Source organism: Coturnix japonica, chromosome 2, assembly GCF_054131305.1.
Source record: "Coturnix japonica strain WE chromosome 2, WE-NBRP24, whole genome shotgun sequence".
Lineage (NCBI taxonomy): Eukaryota > Metazoa > Chordata > Aves > Galliformes > Phasianidae > Coturnix > Coturnix japonica.
The window spans coordinates 1,163,488-1,188,903 of NC_140664.1; the positions used below are offsets into that span (position 1 = coordinate 1,163,488).

At 39.1% G+C, this 25,416-nt stretch overlaps 1 long non-coding RNA gene across 11 annotated transcripts in view; it reads right to left on the reverse strand.

Moving 5' to 3' along the window:
• Positions 1 to 25,416, reverse strand: part of LOC146761657 (uncharacterized) — a 112,252-nt gene that overhangs the window by 31,111 nt on the left and 55,725 nt on the right. Inside the window, exon 5 of one of the 11 annotated variants that reach the window (XR_014942366.1) lies at positions 4,484 to 4,787. The exons of the other annotated variants lie outside the window; for them this stretch is intronic. This is a non-coding gene — a long non-coding RNA (uncharacterized LOC146761657). The remainder of the gene's footprint in view (positions 1 to 4,483; positions 4,788 to 25,416) is intronic. 11 annotated transcript variants of the gene reach the window in all.

Here is a 25,416-nt window from a genome sequence, read left to right on the forward strand (position 1 = left end):
ATTTACTTGAGCAGCAAGCTATTAACCCCTCCAAACAGAGTGCCTGGCCGTAGCTCAATGCATCCCAGATGCATCTTGAGCACTGGGTTTCCCAGGAGGTAACTACACTTACAAGCATCATCCTTTTGGCTTGCTGGATCTTTGCTGTTCGTCCTCCTGAAGTGCCAGCAGCACAGAAGGAACTTTCTCCTCTGGATGTCCTAGAGAAATCTGGATAAGTGCATGAAGTTTGCAACAAATAGGAAACACCCGAGCCTTCTGGAAAATGTAAGATAAAGGTGCTGGGGCATCCTTGGTTGAACTTTGAGGGCTTTTCCTTTAAAACAAATCCTCTGTTTATCTGTCATTTCTTTGCTAATTCTCCAAAGGGGATTAAACCCTTTGATCTTGGTCTTGCTGTCACCTGGGAGCTGGCTTACCCCTTATCCGTTTTGGTCTGTGCTGTGGCTTTGCTGTGAAATTCATCCTGCCTCCCTGTCCTGTATTTTGGTGCGGTAGGAAGGGCAGATCCTTCAGAAATCAGCACTCCATCACAGAAAAGATGCAGGGATTTTAGTGAGGGGCCAGAGAAGGACCACGAAGATGATCAGAAGACTGGAGTACCTCTCCTATGAAGAACGGTTGAGGGAGTTGGTCTTGTTTAGCTTGGAGGAGAATAGGCTTTAGGGAGACCTCTCTGAGGCCCTCCAGTAAGCAAAGGGAACTTACATACATGAGGGGAATCAAGAATTTTACACAGGAAAATAGTGATAGGACAAGGGGGTATGCCTTTAAATTAAAAGAGAGGAGATTTCAGCTAGATGTTAGGAGGAAATTTTGCACTGAAAGTGTGGTGAGATGCTGAAACAGGCTGCCTAGAGACATGGATGCCATGTTGGATGAGGCCCTGGGCAGCCTTAGCTGGTGCTTGATCTAGTGGTTGGCTTACTGCAGGGGGGTTGGAACTAGATGCTCTTTGAGATCCCTTCCAATCCATCATTAACACACGGGTTAGCTCTGCCCAATCTATGTGAGTGTACCTATCTATTATTTACTGTCCTGCATAAAGCATATGCTGCACAGCCCAGTGACTAGAAAACCAATGTTTATGGAAAAATGAATATGAAAATGATTGCTACTGTAACGCAGGAAATAAAAGACAGAGGAGGAATTTCTTTACTAGTGTTAACATATGAGTAAATCATTATGGCTTACTGACATTTCTCATAAAGGCTTTCTCCTAGGAGCCAAGGAGATCTGTCATCATAGAGCGAAGTGTGTACAAATGAAGCATAAATCTACACTCTTGAGGAAAGCGAGAAGTGTCAGTACTTTTGGAGTCAGGAGAACAGGGGGCAATTCTGATGCAAAACCTGGGGGAGTGCATCTGGGGTTATGACGCTCCCTTAGTAAGATCACAACGATGTAATCATCGTGTTGCGTCAGTGTTCACAAAGCAACTGCAACCCTTCTCAAAGCATGAGGGGTGTGGAAAACAGAGAAGAATATTCTGATATTGCAGCATGCCTGGATTCATCTGTGTTTCTAAAAATACGATTTACAGGTCTGTTTTGGGAGAATAACTTTAAAAAATGTTTCAAGATGACATTATTCAGTGAAGCTGCAGGTAGTATCCTGGTACTGGTATGGTGGGAGATAATGGAGCTATAATGTATCGCAGGTCAGAGGAAATGGGCTTAACCATAGGAAGGTGCTCAGGGATATGATTTAGCAGAGGATTGTTGTTAGAGTTAGGGTACTATGGTTAGGCTGTGGTTGGATTGATGATCTTTGAGGTCTTTTCCAACCTGGGTAATTCTAATTCTGTGATTCTATAAAGCTCTATAATTAGAGTTAAAAGAAGACCAGACAGTTTTCCTGGAATATATTACTCCCTCATTTCTACTTAGACACCTGAATAATTTTAGAATCACTTACATGTGTTTATGGAACTGTCTCTACCTTCAGTAGCGTATAGAAGTGAGTTGCAGCTTATTTGTCTTTACATTTTCCTAAAAAGTATGTTTGAAGGGAAAGCAGAAAATGAACCTGCAGGAATCCAGATGTTACAAACACCAACTTCCTCTAACTACAGAGTATTTAAAATCTTGCTCTCTGGAAAACATTTAACTGCCCTGAATCAGTAGTAAAAGTGAACACTGCTCTCCATACCCTCACATTAGACTCAAAAGTAATAGGAATTATACTCTCAAGCCTGAAAAATCCAAGTTATCTTTCTCTCATTCTCCAAAAGACCCTTTAGAGTTTTGCTGACATGTAAATCCTGACTCAAACATTTCAGGCTGCAAAGTTACCATCATACCTCTTGTGAGGCTTGGGTCTAGAATCTGGTCTTCTATTGCTTGAGACAGAGCTTGCTTGATCAGGCATGGCTTGGCTTATTTAAATCACTTGCCTTTGCAGTCATAGAACCATAGAATTGTTAAGGTTGGAAAAGACCACTGAGATCATCTAATCTAAATGCTGGCATACCATCACCATGTCCACTAAACCACAAACCTCAGTGCCTTATCTCCATATTTCTTGAACACCTCCAGGGACAATGACTCCACCACTACCCTAGGTAATCTGTTTCAATGTCTGATCACTATTTCTGAGAAGAATTTTTTCCAAATATCCAACCTGAGTCTTCCCTCTTGTTACACCATTACCTCTCATCCTATTGCTGTTACTTGGGAGAAGAAGCTAATCCCCACCTTGTTACAACATCCATCAAGGTACTGTAGGGATCTGTAAGGTCCTCATAAGACTTGTACTCCAGACCCTTCACAGCTTCACTGCCCTTCTCTGGACACGCTCCTGTGCCTCAATGTCTTTCTTGTAGTGAGGTCACAAAAAATGAACACAGTACTTGCGGTGCAGCTTTATCATTGCCAAGTCCATCTTTTGCAGGTTAAGTCTAGGGAAAAGAGTCTATTCTTGTTTTATGAATAAGAACAAAGAGCAATTGTGTTTTTAAGTCATTCAAACTGCCACTGTGCTATAGTTATCAGGGAGGTGAGGTCTCCATGCTCGTGTTGATCTCACTCCTCATTTCCCTTGGACGTGTCTAGTTTTGTCTTAAAGGTTCAGCGTCTGTGTGAAGATCACAGTGTAAATATTGGCAGATTTCCATGTTCTTTTGAAGAAGAGATGTAAAGACTTTTTTTCTTGGTATCACAGTCTACAAGCACCAAATAGAGGCTACTGGGGTAATCAGAGCAGTCACAAGGTTCCCAGCACCTCCCAGCAGGCACCAGTTGTAACGAAGAGAAACTCAAGAATTGACCTCAGGGCTAAAACTGTGCTTTACTCTTATCAGCATCATTCTTTTTTGTATTATTATCCTCTCTTTGCCTTTAATATCAACCACATACTGGCATGCAACAAGTAGTTCTTGTTGATTCACATTTTTATAGAGAATCTATAGCAAAGAGTATCATCAGAGGTTTTAAAATATCCCTTAACCTCTAATCCACATAAATGTCTAACACCATGCTGCATAAGTAGACTCTGTGGATGCAAATCTATATGATATGCTATTCAGAACAACAACAACAAAACCCACAGTAATTATGTAAATAACAAAAGAATTTTATGCATGGGAGACCACGAGGATTTGGAGACATTTTGCACTTATAAAGGCAACTCTCTTAAAGTCCCTCCATAGGAAATTAAATGTGGAAGAGAGAAAAGCCAAACACTTGTCAGTTTGACTGTTGAAGCAAAAGAAAAGAAAATAAAAAAACATTTATATTAAATAATTTCTGTTAAGGTATGCAAGCAGAAGACCAAATCTTTGCCTGAGAATTAGCTAACTGAATGCACTCAAAGAAATTACTCAGTATGGCACAAGAAACTGCTGAACATAGCAAATGAACAGGAGAGTCTGACAAAAGCTACAGATAGTGCCATGAGGAATGGACAGATTTCACAGATGTTTAAGGAGGAGTTTTGTGAGAGACAGCCAAAATTCCAAGTTAATTAAAGAGAGCACTGGGGACCTTTTTGAAGTGGAATTTTGTAAGGCCACCAATGCTGTGGTAATTACTTCAAAAACACCAAATTTGGGAGGCATGTAGCAGGACTGATAGGAAGAAAAGTAATTGGGGCGGTTATTTCACAGAATCATAGAATATACTGAATTGGAAGATGACCCATGAGAATCATCAAATCCAACTCCTATTTATCTGGGAGAAAACAAGGGCGGAGAAAGGGAGGTATGAAAGGGAACGACAGCAAGTGAAGAAGCGGCATGGGGAAATGGGGAGAAAGAAAGATAGAAAGAACTAGCTCAGTCCTGGGTGCCAGGAATAGGAGAAGAAACACGAAAGCCATATACCCTGGATGCACAACAGGAACTGTGAAGGGTGGGTGTCTTAATCTTATCTGAGTGCCAATGATCCCTGTCTAGACCATGGAGAAATAATGCATGGAGTTACTGGAACATAATGATTATTCTTCTGGATAGATGTTGTCTGCTTTAACATGTGATGAATTATACCTTAAGTTCTGTAGGCATCACTGTATTGTTTTCCATGGTGTCAGATCAGAAAGTATTTTCTGTTGGTCGTTTACACGTGGTCACGAAGGATGTCTAGAGCAACCAGTTCAACAAGTAGATCTTCATTACCCAAAGGAAATCCAGTGGATCCAGTCCTAGAGGGTTGTCTGGGATGGTTGAAGAAGGTCTGTCTTTCTCATTACCACTGAGTGAACCACTGCCTTTCCACCTTTATTCCAATTCTGCATCCATCATAGGCCACAGTGAAGGTCTCTATTTATGTAGCAGACCCCAAGACTTCCACCTATGGTAAAGCAATATCAGTGTACTCCATGGCAGTGTAGATCATTACTAGGTCTGAGCTGGCCAATTCTGTTCCATCCCAGACAAGGTTCTCATCTAGTTATAGGTGGTGATGAGTTGATAGCTGGACTAGATGATCTTAGCATTCTTTTCCAACCTTAACAATTCAATTATATGACTCTATAAGGTCAGAAATGCATTTTTGGGAAATTTCCTATAAGTACATGATCTCCCATTTAACTACAGACTGATTTGAGTCCTGAGTGTACTGGTATACATCCTTTTTAAAATTCCTCACTTTGTAAAAGGGAGAGGGATTGCTTTTATGATTCTTGAATCACTGGGGAATACCGTGCTGCCTACACAGTTAAAAGGTGCACATATTTTTAAGCAGGAATTTGGCTCACTTCTACTTACAAGTTTGCATGATAATGCAACTGTTAGTTATTTTCTCAAGGTTTCCTGAACTTAGATGAACCTCAGACAGTTAGAAGGGGATGGTTAATTAGACAAACTAATGAGACTAGAGATCTCTACTTTCAGTACAAAGCTAAAAAAGGCTCATTAAAACAAAAAAACTCAGCCAACCCAGCAAAAAGGAACAACAAAGAGTGTTAACTATTAAAGAGCACTTTGTATTTCCACTCAGAAATGGAAACATACCCATTTTTAGAAGGAGGGCATTAACTCAGCAGAAGATTGGGTCCATGCTAGGATATTTTTGACATGGACTGCTATGCTGTTGATGAGCCAGATTTCCCATGGAAAATAAAACATCACCGTCAATTCAACTGTTTGTATTTTCCCATGGGAAAAGAAGGAGAGGAATAAGTTGCTGTATGCTGGATAAGAATGCATCAGTTTCTAGTAAAGGTGGAGAGAATGCCACATATATTATAACAGATGCCACCAGAAAGAGGAAAAAAAAAATCTTCCTTTTTGCATGAAATTCTGTGAGGCAAGAAGGTTATTTCTCCCATTCAGATGAAAACAATACCTCAGTTTTTAACCCAAGTGTATGACAAGACACAACTTAGTGGTGCCAGGTTGTTTCTGACTTTCCCCTATGCTGTTTTTGTCACTGCAACCTTTATCATAACAAGGGATCACAGTTCTTGCCAGTTCTTTCCATTGATACCAAGTTCTCTTTCTGACACAGAGCCTCAGCTCAAAGTTAACAGATTTGCAAGGCAATATGCAATAGTGCTGCTGTGTTTTGTTTTAAAACTACTTTGCTATGTATTGAAGCATCAAGGGAAAAACATATTGATTTCCACAATGCCCAGTAACTCACTGTGAAAAATAAACAGATCAAGCCTTCACCTTGCAGTTTCGATTGTTACACTTGTATTTTCTTTCCTATTCTATATATTATGCCCTTTTGTGAAAAACAAGAGTTAAGAAGGGGGGAAATAAAGTGGGCTATAAATGAATGATGCAGTTTGCTGTGATGTGTTTGCATCATTTTTTTTTTTTTTCTTATCTGCTTTCAAAAAAAGGAAAAAAACAACAATGAAGTGCAATGAAAGGAATGATCTTTACATAACACTACCTTGAAAAATACGCCATCAGCTGTATGCAATGCAAGCTCTTTAGTTTACCATTACTTATGGAGACACATATCTTGACGTAAGTACCAGCTGCAGGGAATGTTGCCTTTTCTCCAGAGGCTCTGTAAAATTGCATCTAACTCTGGGGAGGTGGGTGGGAGCAGCTTGGCAGAGCGCAGCAACAAAACCTGAGTACTGATGATGAAGATATAAAAATGCTTAAAGGAGCAAAAAACTGTAGGATGGAAACTGGGGCGTTGAAGAATTACTGTAACAGATCATGCCAGACCAACCTGGTGTTCTTTTGTGATGGAGTGATGGCATTGGTGGACAAAGGAAAGACAACTGATGTCACCTATCTGGACTTGCACAAGGCCTTTAACACAGTCTCACACCACATCCTTATCTCTAAATTGGAGAGAGATGGACTTGAAAGCTGGACTGTTTGATGGATAAATAATCAATCAGAGGGCTGCAGCCAGAGGGTTGTGTTTTGTGTCTGATTACCACAGTGAGAGGTTCTTTGATATATACATATCTGGCATGAGATTAAGAAACAGCAGTTCAAATGTTGGTCCAACCAGTTTATTACAAATTCTAATCAATCAGCAACAGTGAGTCCAGGAGAATGATGTAGGTCTTAGGTATGCAGGGCCAGAAGAGTCCATTAGCAGGCAGGTATCATGTCACAAATAATCTCTTACAGGTTGTTAGTGGATCTCTGTCCAGGTGGAGGCCAGTCATGAGTTGTGTCCCCCAGGGGCCCATCTTGGGACCCTTCAACATCCCCTCCTCCCTGGAAGCATTCAAGTCCAGGCTGGAATGTTTAAAGCTGGGGTTTTAAACAACCTGGTCTAGTGGAAGGTTTCTTTGACTATTGCACAGGGACTGGAACTGGCTGATCTTAAAGGTCCCTTCCAACCCAACCCATTCTATGATTCTATGATTCAAGGACGACCTTGAATGGTAGACATTGAGTTCTTCAGAACAGTGAGGAGGATACATGTAGGTTGCAAGCCTAGACTTAAAAAGAACAGACTTTGGTCTCCACAGGTGTCTGCTCTATAGAGTTCCATGGAATAAAACCCTGGAGGAAAGGTTCCAGAAAGCTAGGTAATATTTATTGATCCTCCAAGCTCAGAAGGTGTATTCCAACAAAGAGGAATCAGGTACCAAACTGTGTGGTCAACACTCTGGAGAGAAAGGATGCCATCCAAAGGAACCTTGAGAGGCTTGAGACGTGGGCCCATGTGAATCTAATTAGGTTTTAAAAGGCGAAATGTGAAGTCTAACACATTAATCAGAGCAATCCCAATCCTAATGCAAGACTGGATGAAGAGTGGACTGAGTGTACCTTCAGCAAGTTTGCTTACTGAAACCAAGTTGGGAGAGACTGTTGATCTGCCAGCAGGGAGAAATGCACTACAGAGGGACCTGGATGGTCTGAATCAATGGGCCAAGGTAAATTGTATGAGTTTCAATAGGGCCAGGTGTTAGGTAATGCATTTTGGTCACAACAACCCCAGGCAACCCTACAGGCTTGGAGAGGAGTGGCTGGAAAGCTGCCTGATGGAAAGGGACCTTGGTGTGCTGATGGACAGTTGGCTGAATATGAGCCAGCAGTGTGCCAAGGTGGCCAAGAAGGCCAATGGCATCCTGGCTTGTGTCAGGAATGGTGTGGTGAGCAGGACTAGGGAAGTCATCTTGCCCCTGTGCTCAGCATTGGTGAGGCCTGACCTCGAGTACTGTGTTCAGTTTTGGGAACATCAATACAGAAAGGGCATTGAGGTTCTGGAGCTGGTCCAAAGAAGGGAACAAGGCTTGTGAAGGGCTTGGAGACTATGCCCTATGAGGGACAACTAAAAGAACTGAACAGTTTATTCTGGGGAAGGGGAGGCTCTCTTCAAAGACTTGAAAGGTCCAATCTACAACATCTAAATGATTTCAAAGAGTGGAGAATCAATGAATGCCTAAGTAAATACTCTCAGTATTTGATTCTTCAAAATGTTACTTTAATTTCTTTCTTGAATCAACTTTCAGACAAGTTTTTTTAATGTCTTTCTTTGCAAAACAGAGGAGTCCATTGATTCTCATTCTTCATCTGAGATAAGTATTGGAGAAAGTGAGTGATTGGTCTGGTAGGAAATGTTGATAGCAGAGATCAGAGTTAATTGCTAAGAATCGTAAGTTTACAGGTGTACCGGTATCGACTATACTTTCCCATGTAACAATTACTGTTAATTCACTGCTAGTAAGATTATTCATTTCACCTCTTATGGTTTCATGGAAAATGAATAGTAAACCAGTACTTAACAAATACAAGCCCATGTCAGTCGTGCTGAGTTGGCATATGTATGAGTCACTAAAAATCAACAGAAATTACAGCTTGCATTATGAATCATTCATTGATTCCACAAACATATGCCAGTGAGAAACAAGAGCTTTTGGAGAAAAGTGTGCATCCAATTGAATGATGTCAGAGAAAAATGTAATTTCTGGAAGAAAATAGAAGAGTCAAGGCCATCATTTTCCTTTTGTTCCACAGTCCAAGTTTGGGTACAAATTGCATGCATTGTACCTAAATGGTATCTTACAGTTTAGGCCATGGTATCTTATCAAATGGAGAAACCAGTGGAAATGGTCTGATTGGTAATAGTGTTGTCTTTATTCTGCCTTCAAAACAGGAAAAAAATCCGCATAGCTTAACAATATATCTCTCCCTTGACTGAAGAAGTGTCCATCTACATAAAGCTAAATTTTCAACTCAGAATTCAGAATTATCAATGCCTTGCACTGACTTGCAGATGAGATAGTAAACAAGGTAGTATATGAGAAAATGTGCTGCATTTTTCGTTAAGCAAAACAAGATGAAAAACATTTCTTTTTTCCACATCTTGATTCTTTGAAAGAAATAGCAAATTTAAAAAAAATAAAAATAGAAGGTAATTTGCAAAAAACAAAAAACAAACAAAAAAAAAAGTACTTTTGAGACTTAGCCACAACCTTGTGAGCCCTGTATAATTATTTGCTTTCACTGTTGGCCCTCAGTTCTTCTTGCAGACTCAGCATCTACTGCAATTATTTGACTGACAGTAGAAAGAAGAAAGGGAATCCGGTTCCCTAAAGCTTGTAGAGGTAGTTTAGTATAAATGTCATCTCGTAAGGCAGGAATGAAGGAGAGGTTTGCATTGCTCAGACTTCCACCAGAAAGATTCTCATGGAATGATTTCCAGAAGTATGGTTATGACTTTTTTTCTTACTGCACTAGAATCCTTTTTTTCCTAGGAAAAACTATGCAAGACTGCCTCCAAAAGCAAATAAACAAAGAATAGCACAGCATGCTAGGTGCTGTAGAAAAGTCAATTGATCTGATGCCAAGGACAATCATTTATCAGTTCGGCTAGCCAACGTTTTCTGATCTAATAGGTTTGGGCTCCCAAATTACAGCACATTTTTTTCTTCTCCTGTAATGGATGACAATTGCACGAAGTCTCAATAGCAAAGAAGTTGGATGCAGTGTATTGTATCCAAGGTAATGAAGTTGGGTCTGGGCAAATTAACTTGGCTATATAGAGAAGACTATTAATTTTAACCTGAGATGGCTGGTTTGTGCAATATAGCAGTAAAGCTCTCTCACTAACTCTTACAATGCTACTTTAAGCATTTTTTGCACTACATTTCACTGTGAAGATGTGCTACGCTTGAACACTCCAGTCAACTAAGCAAACAACTGCAAAGTGCAACCACTCAACAGCCTGAAAATCCTGTTTCAAAACTGTTAGCAAACCATTTGTAATAAACAAGCAAATGATTTTCCAAAGGAAATGTGATCAGACAGCAAACTTGTATTGATGTTACATCAGTGTTCCAGCTAAGAATAATAATCATCAATGATTTACCAGTAATGGCTGTGTAACTACCGATGGAGATGTGGTTCGTGGCATAACTTCATGGCTTTGGAATAACCTAACCTGATATGATAGATCATCTTAGGAGTCCAGCGTGGGTTCATTTTAACTCTTCAGTGTGTTCTATTGTTAGTTCTTCCCTTCAGATTATCAGCATCTCAAAGGAAGGCTGCTAACTAAAATCACCTCTTCTACTTTCATTAACGTACCCTCAAATATAAAATGATTAATGTACACAGCTAGAAGGAAAAAAAATAGCACAGCTCTTAAAAATGTTGCACTGTGTCAGCAAAATAGTGGGGATTTGCCATACAGCAGCAGCATGTAGAAGATATTTGCAGTTTAAAAATGGCATCAAATTCTATAGTATGAAGAGGACAGCTTTTACTTAATCAGTCTAATACAGGTGGTTGCATTTGAATTTTGTGCCTAAGCTTTTAGTACAGTCAGTAAACCTCCAACAGATACATGCAGTCCCAATGATTCATCCAGCAACTACTGATGCTATAAACTGTCTGCCCACAGACAGGCATCTAGTGCCATTTGATACACAATCAGGTATCAAGCCACTTCTTGTGGCTGGCAATGGGAGACAGTGTCTTTCTGAAGTAGGACCTGAAGGCTAAAATTAAGTGCTTATGTTTAGGCAACTCCATTGCACAGTACTTGCTAAGGTTTATCTGAATTACTCCCTGAACACCATACATCAGTTCTCTGGGGAAAATAATGGGAGTCTGGATGCACAGTGGATTTTGCCTCCATGTCCTAATCTGCAGCTGAATTTATCCTCAAATCTCTATTTAAGGACTTCTAGTAATAGTCATGGCTTTCCTCACCTCTGAATTTATATATCAAGTTTTTAATATACAAATGAAGTATAGATGTAGTGATGCACTGTCTTTCTTTGTTCCAGAAATGGGGACTTTCAGCCATCATTATAACAATATATTATTATCGTAAATAACCATCATTATCTTTCTTGTCATATCCTGTACATAAGCTGACTGCTTCTGTCAGTTTTTCATGTTGAAGCATTATTTTGGCAAGGTCAAATTATTAAGAAAGCTGAGTTTTTCCTTGCTAAATGAAGGCATTTGTTTAGTTGAACACTGTGATGGGAGCAGCCTAGTAGAGTCAAGTCTTTAAAATGTAAATTGTCTCTTTCTAACAGATTCCAGAAGAGACCAAGGGAACTACATCATTCAATTAACCATATTTTTTTTCCCTCAGTTAAATGTAAAGAGAACCAAGGAATAAGATAATAGGCATCTAAAGAAGTATGAACCTCAGATTTTTTTCCCCCAGTTTGGAAATCTCCTTTAAACTATTTCAGTTGTCAAAGTGAATGTAAGATTTATGGTGAAGTGCAGAGCTCTCCCCTCAGGGAGTGATGACCTCTGCTTGGACAGAGGTTAAGTTATGCAAGGGCAGTGCCTGCTTCTTGCACAGCTACATACCGATTTCCACTGTTTGAAGGAATGTGGAGTTAAGTCAGTTATTCCTAAGTCTGATAGTGTCAATCAGGGGAGATAACTGGTATGGAACGTGATAGGTTTGTGGGAGGCGTGGACCCGAGTCTAATACTAAGTAGGTTTTTCTAGGGATGATTCTCTCACACCATAGACAGGAACTATTTAGCTAGCTCGGGTTATTGGGTTGTGCTGGGCAAGTTCTTATTTTCCTTGTGTGGAAGTGGAGTGCTGTTTTATAGATACATATTTTAATATTATGCATGAGGCGCCTCTCATTTCATTTCATGCATTTGAAAGGTTGGTGTCTAAGTCAGACTTAGGATGCACCAATAGACAGTGAAGAGAGATAAGAGTTTCATTAGTTGGGTGTCACATAATTTTTGGAATGGATGAAGTTAGGAAGAGAGTCTGAGCTAATCATATTAAGAGTTCTGTAAATACAGAACAGTTTCACTTCTTAGCCTTTTTGACATATGGATGCCAGCCTGCTTCTGGATTAGTATTTTCAGTGTCAAAATCTGAACTTCTTCTCAGTGTAAAATTGAATTGCGTATCATACTTCATAGAAACTTGAAACCCATCAATCAAAGAATCATAGAAAACTTTGAGTTAAAAAGGACCTCCAACTCCCCTTCAGTGAACCTACAGCTACAGCTAGATCATGTTGCTCAGAACCCCATTCAGCCTGACCTTGAATGTCTCCAGAATGGGGCATCCACCACAACTCTGGCAAATCTGCATCTCATCCTTCTAGTGTGTTGACCACATCCCATTGCTTGGTGTTATTCACAAACTTGCTAAGGGTGCATTCAATCCCACTGTCAGTCTCATGGATGAAGATATTAAACATCACCAGTTGCGGTACTGACCCCCATTTCAGGACATCACTTGTCACCAATCTCCATCTGGACACCGAGACACTGAGCTTCAGTCTCTGGGTATGGTCTCACAACCAGTTCCTTGTCCATCAAACAATCCACCCATCAAACCCATATATTCCCATTTGGAGAGGAGAATATTATGATAGAGTGTGTCAAAGTCCATACTGAAGTCTAGATAGATGACATGAAGGTCTCTTCCCTTATCCAATGATGCAGTTATGTATCAAAACATCCTCTTGTGGTTGGTGCTGTTTATACAAGATCTATTTCTTTCTAAGAGAAGTTTAGAAATGAAAAAAAAAAACAAAAACCAAAGATTTAATGTTTTTCTTTCCACAGTGATTAAATAATTGAAAAAGTATGCAAATCCTGGATCTCAGTTAGGGCACATTTTGTATTGTGTGCAGCTCACCATTCTTTTGTTCAAAAACTCCTGTTTGTTTCATAGTTCAAACTAACCTCTGGCTAGCAAGCCACATATCCTATTAACTGTTGTCTTCTGGTGCAATGTCTTTTGCCTTTTTCCAAAGTAAAAAAGAAAAAAAAAAAAAAAAAAAAAAAAAAAGATAAAAAAGAAAAATGAAAGCTTGATGGCCTACTTGAACTAACCCATAACTTCTTTGGGAGTGATATCTGCTGCTTAGCTGGGTAGAAAGAAAGGTACAAGTTACTGAGTTTTGATTGATCTCTAATGATCAGCTCTATAGATTGCTAATGATATGCTGTCCAGAATCCCAGATCATAAAAAAAAAAAAAGTAATAATTTGACAAAATGCAATATCCCAGCACAAATATATGACTATTTAATTTTAAGTATGTTTTAGCATTCCAACTGCCTGGTCCCATAAGCTTCAGAGAAGTTATAGCTACTTGGGATTCTGTAGCAATACTCACAGACTTAATAAAACTGTCTTGGGGACTAATGAATTATTTAAAGACTGCATAAAGAAAATGTAACCTATGCATTTAAAGTAGGAAAATCCACTTTAAAATCATCATTCCGCCGTCTTTATCAATCTTACAAGGTTTTTTCTTCATATATCGGTATTTTGTTTGTCTAGTCTGAATGAATTCGGAATGGAAAGTATTGTCATTTAATTTAGACCAATACTTTGGACTGCATAAATTTGTGTTTGTATTCTCTCTACTATGTGTCTGTATTTGCTCTATTAAGCAATAAAATACTCTATATGAAATCCAAACAATGACATGTAGAAAACACACATCCAGGTATAACTTACATAGGTGTGTAGCTGATTTTTACTTGGTGCTAACTTTGACCACAAGGACCATTGATGATAATTTTCTTTTTTCTGCATGATGATAGATTTGAATTTAGAGTTGTGAGAATTGAGATTGTATGGATAGAAAACTCACTAGTTCAATAGCATCTTGTGATGTCAGAATCTCTATTGGGTTGAGTATGAAGGATTGGATGGGGAGGAGGTTAAAAAAGTGCAAGTAAAACGCTTTGAATAATGAGAGGTCTGAATAGGTGTGAAGCCCATTGAAAACCAGGGCTCTGAAACATGCAGAAGGAGACATGTTCAAAGATGAGTTACATGAACCTAGGAGAAAATAAAGGGGAAAAGCAGAAAAATTGTCATGGACAGAGCAAATCACAACACACACAAAAAACAAATGAATAAATTCCTGTTCTGTGTTTAACAACTAGTTTGCTTTTACAAAAAATTGAGTGAGCCATGACAGCGCCATGGAAAGGTGGCGAATTTGCTTAATAAAAAACAAACACATGCCTGAGTGAAGATGAAAATATTTTTTATTGGAAAAAGATCAGTCGCTAAAATATTATTATCCTGTTTCTTTCTCTCTAAGCTATGGAAGTCTAATAAGAGGTGAGTAAACAGATAAAAGTTAAATACTCTGGAGGCATTAAGCATGAACATACAGTAAAATCAATGAGATGGGTATGATGGTATGTTTAGGAAGCAGAGGAGATTGTGTTGAAGCAGGAAGAAAGGAGAAAGAGCATATGGGCAAAATGAAGAGGGTGACAAAATTAACTGGAAAGAATTTTTGTTACAGAAATATGAAAGATATGGGAGAAAAGAGGAATTAGGGAGCAGAATTATCTCTCTGTAAGCCACTTCTTGCATATGCCTTTAGAGCTGGTGAAACCAAAAGAAATGGGAGTTGAATCTCCTGAAGAAAATAAGGTACACTGATACATTAGCTTGGGGAGTGGGTACAAAATAGTTTTACTTCAGAAAAAAGGCCTGGAAGAGAGGTTCTAGGTTACAGAGATTTCCTCTGTATGGTTGGAAGAATGGAAAAGGAACACGTTTCATGTTCTTTCACAGTTCCAGATCTTCACGCTTTGAGACAGAGATGTCTCTGTGATGGGAAAGACGTAAAATAAGCTGTTGGGCTGCTCAGCAGTGTTACAGATTTTGCCTTCTCCTTCTTTCTCCTCATCACTCCACTCTCAAATTATCTCTGCTGAGTTTCGTGTGTGTTTTTCTCATACAATCCACTCACTGCATCAGCTTTCCTGGACTGTGTTGGAAACATCTATTTCTAGATACAGGAAGCAACAACACTATTATTTTTCATGTATATGCTTTCGATGCCAATACTCAAATGTGCTCCTTAGCTGGGAGTATTGAGTGAGTTATATTCCTCAATGATTTACCTGTAGAGGGGGCTGTGGATTAAAGATGGGCACGGAAACCAAGACTTTGTACAGGCATGGTGCTTAATTAACTGAGCTGGTAAGTAAGCTTTAGCACATGTGGGAAGGGTGGGAAGGGAGCCAAACTGCTCCAAGTCATAGGAAATAACAACTAGCAGAAGACAGAGATCATACACTCATTGAAGACTAATACCAAATCATTCAGAACTGCTGTCCTTATCCTCAAAGGACATCTATAGAATAGTGAATTAATAGGTTTTTGAAGCCCTAACATTCAATTCTGGACAGTTCTTCCCGATTGTACCATTGTTTATCCTTCTAGCCTTGAATAAAACCTGTTTGTCTGCTTTGCTGTCTCTTACACAAAGTAAGATCTTCAGCAACTGATTTCAGCAGACTCAGCTGAAACCACTGCCAGCCCCCCAACAGTGGCAGTCAATACAGCTGCAATGGAAAAATCCCATGGGTGGAAACAAAGCTGGATCCATGCAAACTGCTAAATCCAGCCCTACATCAGTGGAAATCCTCGGATTATTCCAAATGGTCCATAGCTTTAAAACCTCTAGGGAGTGAAAGCTCCTTTGGAAGGATATACTCTAAAGCCATCAAAAAGGCCTTCAATTGAATGGAAATACTAAAACAACCTCTTCTGAATGGTAAATCTTTAGGGATGCTCTGATTATTAGGAATATGTACCAGCACTAGAGATTAACCCCCTTCATGCTTGTGTTAAGTGTGTCTTAAGAACGCTGTTTGACAACGTGCTACCTGTAATATCATTCTTGTTCTGTGATAAGAGTACTTTTATATGTCACTCACATTTATATGAACATCCAGATACAAACAGAACCATTCCAGTCTATTAGCTGATGTCTTGGCATTGAGATAAGGAATCTTCTTTTTCTTCTGCTTCAGTTTCATTGACATTTAAATATATATATGTATATATAAACAAAACCAAATATCTCTCCTCTCTAATGGAGAAATAAAAATACTGCAAAAAAGCAGGCTATCCTTCAATACCATTGTTTCTAATGCTTGAAATTTGAGGTTGCCAGATGCATGTGGTAGCTGCTGAGGGAAGGAAAGGATATTTTCTTGATACAAAACTTTTGTATGTTTAAATGGGAAAATACTGATGTATATCCTTTAGCAATCACCGTTGGTTTGAGTAATGTCTAGCCTCTTCAGCATGGGAAATCTCCTGCTTAACTTCTGTGGCTGGTAGTGAATGTGTATCAAACATGCAGTCATCAATGTGCTGTCATTGAGGATCTCTGGAGTAGCAGAGAAATTTGAAGATCTGTTAAGTGCAAGGATCTGGATTCAGTTTGCAACATGGGGAATGCAAATGACATTTCTATCAAAGGAAAGCATAATCGTAAAAGAACTACCCTACAGATTTCTGTTTATTCTTCCCCTCTTATACTACATGAGCAGTGGCAGAAGATATGGAATTATCTATATCTTGCACCTTAGCCAATATATCTGAAATGCATTAAGAGCTTAGCATTAAGCTCAAAACACCGGAGATGGTCACGTTCCTATTTTATCACAAAAAAAAACCCCAATACTTTCTCATTGGGCTAACAGTGGCCTAAAAATTCTTCATATCAAAACTGATCTGGATAGATTTGCAGGTGCAAAGAGCTAATGGATTAAATTTCATCAGGGAGGTTCAGGTTGGATATTAGGAAAAAATTCTTATGAGAAAGAGTGGTAATGCATTGGAATAGGCAGCCCAGGGAAGTAGAGTCACCATCCCTGGAGGTTTTAAAACAACATGGAGGTATGTTAACAAGGCTGTGGTTTAGTGGGTTTAGTATTTAGTATTCTTTCAAAAGACAAAGGTTTGTTTTACCTGCTGAACTGGAGACAAGCTGCATGGCATGCAAGCATCTCTTACATGCAAATATACAAACCCTTTGTTGTGTTATCCTTCGAATTTGTTCACAACATCCTTGTATCTGCAACTTTGCTGAGCAGAGTATCACAGTATCAAATTATCAGTATACAGTATGTCATTTCTTCAAGCAACATCCCACTCACCAGGTAGCAATCCATATTGGTGAAGCTGGGAGGGACAGAACTGGATTATGAACTCTGCTGTCATTTTAAATCCAGCCAGCTGATGGCTGTGTCACATAGGAAATGAGCTCTCAGGTTTGTTAAAAGCAGTTGTACAGATTGAAACTACAACCTCATTAGTGTTTTGGAAGCCAGGAGGATATCCAGCTCTTTGGTCCTTTAGGTCAAGCTCCAAAGAGCACCCAAGAGCTTAGCACCAATGGAGACACAGGAGGATACTTGGTGCCTGTTGGGAAAGGGGAAACAAGGAAAAGAGGTTGACTAAAGCACTTAGCAGAAGGAATGAATCCGTGGTGGAAAGGGGATAGGAAACCATCTGTGTTAGGAAGAAGAGCTGAGATAAATGTCAAAAGGAGAGAGATGCTAGTATCATAGAGTCACAGAACCATTTGACCTGGGAGAGACCCTTAAAGGTCATTTCCTCCAGCTCCCTTGTAATGAACAGTGATACCTTCATCTATGTTGCATTCCTCGGAGCCCTGTCCAGCCTGACCTTGAGTATCTCCAGAGACAGGGCATCCACCATATCTCTGGGCAACATGTTCACGTGCCTCACCACCTTTATTGTAAAAATTTCTTAATATCCAGTCTATATCTCTCCTCTTTCTGTCTGAAACATTTTCCTTGGGCATTCCCATATCCTTGGGTATATTTTGGGAAAAGAAAAAACTGATTACACTTATCTTCCCCTCAAGCCAGAAGAGGATGATATTTACTACCAGTCTCTGCTTCTCACAGCTGCTCCCTCTTATCTGCTTAGAAAAGTTTTGATTGACTTTTTATACTTTTTTTTTCCTTTCACACAAAAAAAGATGTCAGTTGTACTGAAAATGTGCTTTCAGAAGCAGTCATCCTCTTCCCTCAAAGACAGTATTTTGATAATACTGCCAACGAGATTTTCTGTTCTGGAGCAAGTGGATTTAGGTGTAATTTTATTTTTTTTTATTTCTTACTAAAAGGCATCGATGGATATTTTCACCACCTCCCTGGGCAGTCCATTCCAGTGCCTGACCACCCTTTCTGAGAAGTAATACTTCCTAATGCCCAGCTTGAATCTCCCCTGTCATAGCTTGAAACCATTCCCTCTGATCCTATCACTAATGACATGAGAGAAGAGGCCGCCCCCAGCTCACTACAACCTCCCTTCAGGAAGTTATAGAGAACAATAAGGTCTCCCCTGAGTTTCCTCTTCTCCAGGCTGAAGATTCTATTCCCTATGTTTGTTCTCTGTATCCAGTAGTAATGTTGAACTGGAAATTATTTTGATACTTGAAGCATTTGTGTGCAGAATGTCATACAATCTGGAAAGCCTTTGAACCACCCAAATGTAATTTAGTGTGAAGAGTGTATACTCATGAATACCAGATCTCACTTATGTGAGTTCCAGTAATAACTCCCTCAACTAGCATTGATAGTGTGGCTGCCATTTCCTGCACTACTTCTTCTTATATATAGGAATAAAATAGGACACTATTCATTAGAGAAAATTTCCCAAACATTATCTAGTTTGTTCCACTTCCAGATCAAATTTCTCTGAAGCACGCAGCAAGGCATTTATTATTTCACTTGGATTCCCTGTCTATATCTCACCAGCCCACATGGGGCCATTCTGCATGACACAGATCTTAGGAAGTGATTAAAAAAGACAAATAAATAAAACCCCAAATCACATTGCAGGGAACCTAAAATTGTTTTGACCTTGATATTTTTTTTTTCTTCCAAAAAATTTTTGTGGTTTTTAAGGGTTTTACAGGTTGTTGTATTAAAGACCCCAGGTTTTGATAAATGGGGTTTGCTTTCTCTAACTCTAGGCACACAAACATCCGATGTGCCAACCCATTTGTCCTTATATATCACTGGTAAGTGCTAGTTATCTGTGGGAGGTGATTACTTCTCTTCCTAAGGCTGGTATCTAAAGTAGTTGGGTTGAGTTAATGGCTGAATCAAACAGGAAGAACTGACCTCTTAAAAGTGCCTTTTTTTTTCCAGTGACTGAAAATTGGTCTCAAAAAACTACTTTCTATCAGACTTAACTTTTCAAATGTATATATCCGATAGATACTAAAATAACAATGTGACAGTACTCATCCAAGCTGTTGCTGTCTTTCAAAAGCTGGATCTAAATTTTTATGGTGCTTAGATAGGAGAGCAAAATCCCTTGCTATCTTTAGTGCCTAAGGTGATAATTTCCCAGTGCTCTAGATAAAATGCACTGTTGACCAAACAACATGTCTCCAGCAGGAAGCCAAGGATTTGCTGTGATATCAGCTCACTGCCCTCCATCCTTTATCCACATGGAAAATGTGAAATCATCAGGGGTTTAATCCTAGAAGTGTCTCCTACAGCTAATAATTAGCAATTTTCAGCAAATTTTCTATCAGTTTTTCTGGCATTCTTTAGCATCATCAAAATGAAAATATACCATGTGCATGTCTCTGTCTCTGTAATGCTATGTATCAATTTATATTCATATATCTCATTAAACATATATACATATTTATATAGTGATCCCTATTTCCATTTTCTTTTATATTGCAAATCTCAATTTAGTAATAAAAATTCAATGTGATGGATGTGGGGATCTTTCCATCCAAAAGCTCAATAAATATATTTCTCAGTATCAATAATGCCAGCAATAAAACACATCTATGTAAAATACAGTCAGTGCTTATGACTAGATAAAATTAGAGAAGTACATTCAGTTACCTATGAAAAGAACTTAAAAGGAATTAACTATATATTTGGCTCCTTTTTTTCCCTCTCTCATTCCCTGGCAAAGGCTCACATTCCATTTCCCATTGATGTATATGTAAGCTCTCAATAACTGGACTGTAATTTATTGAGTAGAATGAGAAATACAGAGAAAGGTATTGCCCAGCAACTGCCAGTCACAAAGTCTTCTAGCAGAGGAGGGCTGCCTTTGTAGAGAAGTCTGGTTTGCTGAGGAACAGTCCATGAATTTTTGTATTGCCATTGTTATTACTTTTCACCATCTCTGGACACTTTGTGAATATAGAAAACCCCTATCTAAGCCCTGCAACAGGTCCCAGGTCAAGTGAAATGAAGTTCTAGTGAGAAGAGGATTGCTGGGAAGATGTGGTAAATTAAACCATAACTCAAGTACTGACAATTATCTACCGACAGCCTCTCTTTGACTTCCTGTCCCTTTGTAGCTCATAACAACTTCACCAGGCCAAGTCTGAAATACAAGAGAACATGCTGGCATCAGTGGGTAGGGGCCTAATTAAGGGAATAGTTTTAAATAGGGGATGTTTAGGTTAGAGATTAGGAGAAAGTTTTCCACACACAGGATGGAGGCACACTGGAACAAGTTGCCCAGGGAGGTCGTGGATGCCCCATCCCTGGAGGTATTCAAGGTCAGGCTGGATGTGGCTCTGAGCAACCTGGTCTAGAGGATGGCGGCCCTGCATATGGCAGGGCGTTTGAAACTAGATGATGAACCCAGGACATTCTATGATTCTGAACATAAGGAAGTCATGTTGCCCAGAGCAAGACTGTTTCATCCAATGGGTGAGGAATATGAATAGGTAGCATTTTCTAATGGATCACAATACTGCTTTTCCAGAGCAGGGTAGGATGAAATGAAGGTAACTTCATGGAGTGATCCTAGTGTAAGAAGTAGAAGGAAGGTTGATTATACAATCACAGAGTCATGGAATCATAGAATTGTTTGAGTTGGAAGAGACCCTTAAAGGCCATCTATGTAAAACTTCAGACTCTGGCACTGCATTACACCAACAGCATCTCTCCAGGATGCAACAGCTGCTCCCTCTTACTGAGCCCTATTTCTTTTCATGGCTCATTACAATTAGTTGAATTAGAATTGTATCTGATTGTTATTGCTGTTGTTAAGTTACAGTAGATGCCATTACTGTTTGTACATCATGGAGATGGCATAATGACATGTTGTCTTTTGTAATTATATCAGCCAAATAATTCCCACTAAGTACTGTAATAGCATTTTAATTAATATTTTTGTTCCAATTTCTATCACAGAATTTAGAACTCTAGCTGGCAACCTACTTCTTTTGTTTCCTTTTCTGCTTTCAGAAAAAGTTGAGCTTGAAGGAAATCTGCAACTCTTGAATCCTTTCACGCTCTTAAGTGAGAGAGATGGAGAGAACTGGTTTGATTTTCACCTTTGCCAAAGGCATAACTTTGGGCAAGTGAGTCTATCTGTGACTGTGAAAATGGGAGAGAATATTTAGTTTTAGTTCTGCTTGTCTTCTGCAGATGTGATTTCACAAAGAGCACCTAACTTAGGAGACTGAGGCTCCAGTGAATTGGAATTAGGCAGCAAATCCCCTTTTTGCATCAGATCTAGTTTCATAAAAACTGTTTTCTTAAAGAGGTTATCAGTTACATTAGGGATCAGTTAACCAGGTTATGTTTGCATATATAGGGAAACAGGAAAGTGCATTCATCATCATTTAGATGACTCTACTCTTAAGTATGCTGTATTTTTGTTTACTGGAACTGATTTTAAACTTCAAGGACCCAGATGAGTGTGTAAAGCTAGCTAGGATGAAGTGAAGCTTATAGAGGCTTACCAACTATAGTTCTGCACTCCAGGACCCATCCACAGTTTCAGCCCCAGATATATGCAGTGTGCGTATTCCTGTGCTGGGATTCCCACTGGTATCCAGTCCAACTTTACTGGACTCTTACAGGATCCTGACCTGATCTTCTATTCAGGAACTGTGTGATTTAACCATCAGATCTTGGTTATTCTTCTTTGGCTTATTGATATAAGTCAGAAGTGACAGCACTGACATCAAAAGCAGAAAGTAGCATGGAACTGAATATAATTCCATGCTTGGTATATAGAATTCTAAGGCTGCTGTGACTCACACTGTGGTAACGCATTCACAGCAAAGCTATATGAGCTTGGTTTTTCACAACTTCTCAAGAGTCTGCTTCATAGAAAGGTGGCAATGGTTTTGTCATGTTGCAAGAGTTTCAAGATGTTCGGGGCACAGTTTGCACTCAGGGAAGCTTTATGGGTATGAAGTATCTTGTGATATATCAGGGCAAGTCTTAGAGACAGATGGATTTCTGTGTCTCTCCTGAAGTAAAGATGAGAAGGGAGCTGATGGGTAGAAAAAATGATAGCAACAAATTGGGGATATGGTAATCACTACATGCCTTTGCTGTCACAGCTACTGTGTTGGGAATCACATCATAATCTAGTACACAATAGGCCACACACCACATTACCCAGCTGTGTGTGATGTGAAGCACTGTAGAACAAATAAGTCAAAGATGCATGAGCCTGCACATGAGGAGCTAATGGGCATTTCATGCTTAATAGAATCATAGAATCATTAAGGTTGGAAAAGACCTCCAAGGTCATCCAGTCCAACCATCCACCTATCATCAGTATTTCCCGCTAAACCTTGTCCCTCAGTAGAACATCTAAACATTTCTTGAACAATTCCATGGTAGGCGACTCCACCTACCTTGGGCAGTCTGTTCCAGCACCCGATCACTCTCTCAGAGAAGAAATATTCCCTAATGTCCAACCTGAATCTCCCCTGACTCAACTTGAGGCCATTCCTTCCAGTCCAATCTCTAGTTACATAGGAGAAGAGGCCAACCTTCACCACAGTCTTCCTTAGTCCTTAGGTTGCATTGTGATCTTCACATAACTTCATTTCCACGTGGGACACTTCGTGGAGGAAAGAAATTAAGTCAAATTCCTGAAAGTTGTACAAAAGTCTCATTCTGTATGGATGCCAGAACAGTAATGAAGATTTGGAATTCAGTACTCAAAGGGATCGTATGGTCTTTAAACTGAAAAGTGCTAAGTGACAAGTATAGATCCGCTGGGAAAATTTGTAGGAGAATACTAGAAAGGAATTATTTCAAGAAATCCTTGGTAATTGTATAACTAGAATAACTATCAAGACATCAGTTCAGTCATATTTTGCTGTTATCTTTCTAGTTTTTCATACAGTAGTATTTTGCAATAAAAATATACTTTTAAACGTTTGTATAAAACCTTGCTTCCTAAGTTTTCACTTCCTACCTACATCAGCGTCAGATAAGAGCTGAGATGTTCAGTGGGATGGAAATCAAAAACTTTCCCTTCCATTTGACTGTTTCTAGGAATACTGGAAAGGTGTCCTACAGTGATCACACTGGTAGAGGTGCACATTTGACCTTAAAATGGATCTCTTCACACCTCAAAATTTGATATTCCTTAATATATAAACCCTGTTCGGTGACTCTTTTCTTTCTCATTAGCTGAACAGGACTGACAATGATTTTTCCATTTATCTGGAATTATCTTGTTTTTCCTCACATTTTGAAACTGCCTCAGAGAAAGCTGATTAGTGGTAAGGAGTTCAAAAGCTTTTGAAGCCAAAAGCTTGGGTTAACTGAAATATTTCATTTAAGTAAAGTAGAATTGTATTTGTCTGGTTTTAACTTTTTAATTGCATTCTACGTTGTCTAACAGAATACAGTCAGATGGAGGGAAAAAAAATAAAAGTGATTTGGATATGAAGAATCAAAATGTTATTTGCTGTAAAGGTCAGAGAGAAAGTTTTGTCTATGTTTGAACATTGTGTTCTGTTTTCTCTTTTCCCCAAAAGACATTTAATCATAATCCACAAAATGTTCCTCCATCAATGAATCAGCAGGACATTTCTAACCAATGAATCTACTTAACATGGTCCACTTTCACACATCAGCACCTGTGCTATAATCATGCCTCAGGAGGAGATAACTACTCATCTCTGACCAGGGGACAGAACCTCAGCGTTTTTCCTGAGAACAATATTAAAATGAGATAAGAAAATAACTGATATAGCTGGTTTAACATGCTAAGACACGTTGGTTTGTCTGTAGCAGGTTTTATGCTAAGTTACTCCAGATTTGTTCTTCAGCAATAAAGCATCTCTGCAGTTGTTACTGATTCAGACGTCATCAACAGTGGGAAGTTTTGTATGATTAACTTTGTGCACAAAGACTTTGATTTCAGTGTGTGACTTCCATGCTAACTTGGTGTTAACCCACAGGTTATAATTTGGTAAGTAATCTGAAGTAGAATGAAATTACTGATACTGGTGTTGAATCTGTGAGACCTACAGAGCTCTTACAAATCCATCACAGGGCTCAGTACCTACTGTTCTTTCCATCCTCCACCAGTCATTCAAACGGCTGGACAAATGAGCAGGCTTTTCTGCCATAGAAACAGAAAAACGGTTTGTACTATCCTCCATTACATCCACGTGTCTTCTGGACATTGACACAGCCAGCAAATAGAGCTCCTTTGTGTCAGTGATGAGCTTCCCAAAACACAAATTCCCTCAACACCCTACAAAGAACATGGCTGTTACCAGGAATTATAGCATGAAAAGAAACCAGCTCTGCATTCACTCTCTTTAAAAACCTAAATTCCCTAATATTTTTCTCAGCAGACCTGAGACTGCTTCAAATCATGAATAATTCATCAAAAACATGGGCTGTGGCTGCAATGGAATAAATGCTTATCTAACAGTCCTACATATTGCTATTGCAATCATGGTTTTCTTTTTGCTTTTAAGTAGCATTCAGGGTCTTTCCAGAATAAATTTAACCTCATTAATTTAATTTTCTGGCTACGAAGCTGGGAAAAAAATAATCTTTAGTGAGGTTTCGCTCTCTGGAAATGCTGAGAATACATCTCAAAAGCAAACAGTGTGACTTATCTTCAGAAAAGTAAGGGAACTCAACAGAATGGCCACCGCTTTAGAGATCACAAATTGCAGGTTATTTATTGCAGCAGCTTTATTCAATTCAGCCCTGGGAAATTTTGGCAGGCAGAGTTATATTTTGGAGAAAATGGTTCCTGGTTATTCAGTGGCGAAGGTGGTGGAGGTGGTTCCAAATAACACCTCAGGAAATACAAAAGTGGGCTAAGAACTTTTTTACTTATAAGTACATTTAGCTAAGGGTAAAATAAATTGACATCCTGCTTCTTGAGGTCTTAAAATCTTTGGTTAGCTAGACAATAGTTCCAGACACTCAGCACATGATGATGATGATGATGATGATGATGATGATGATGATGA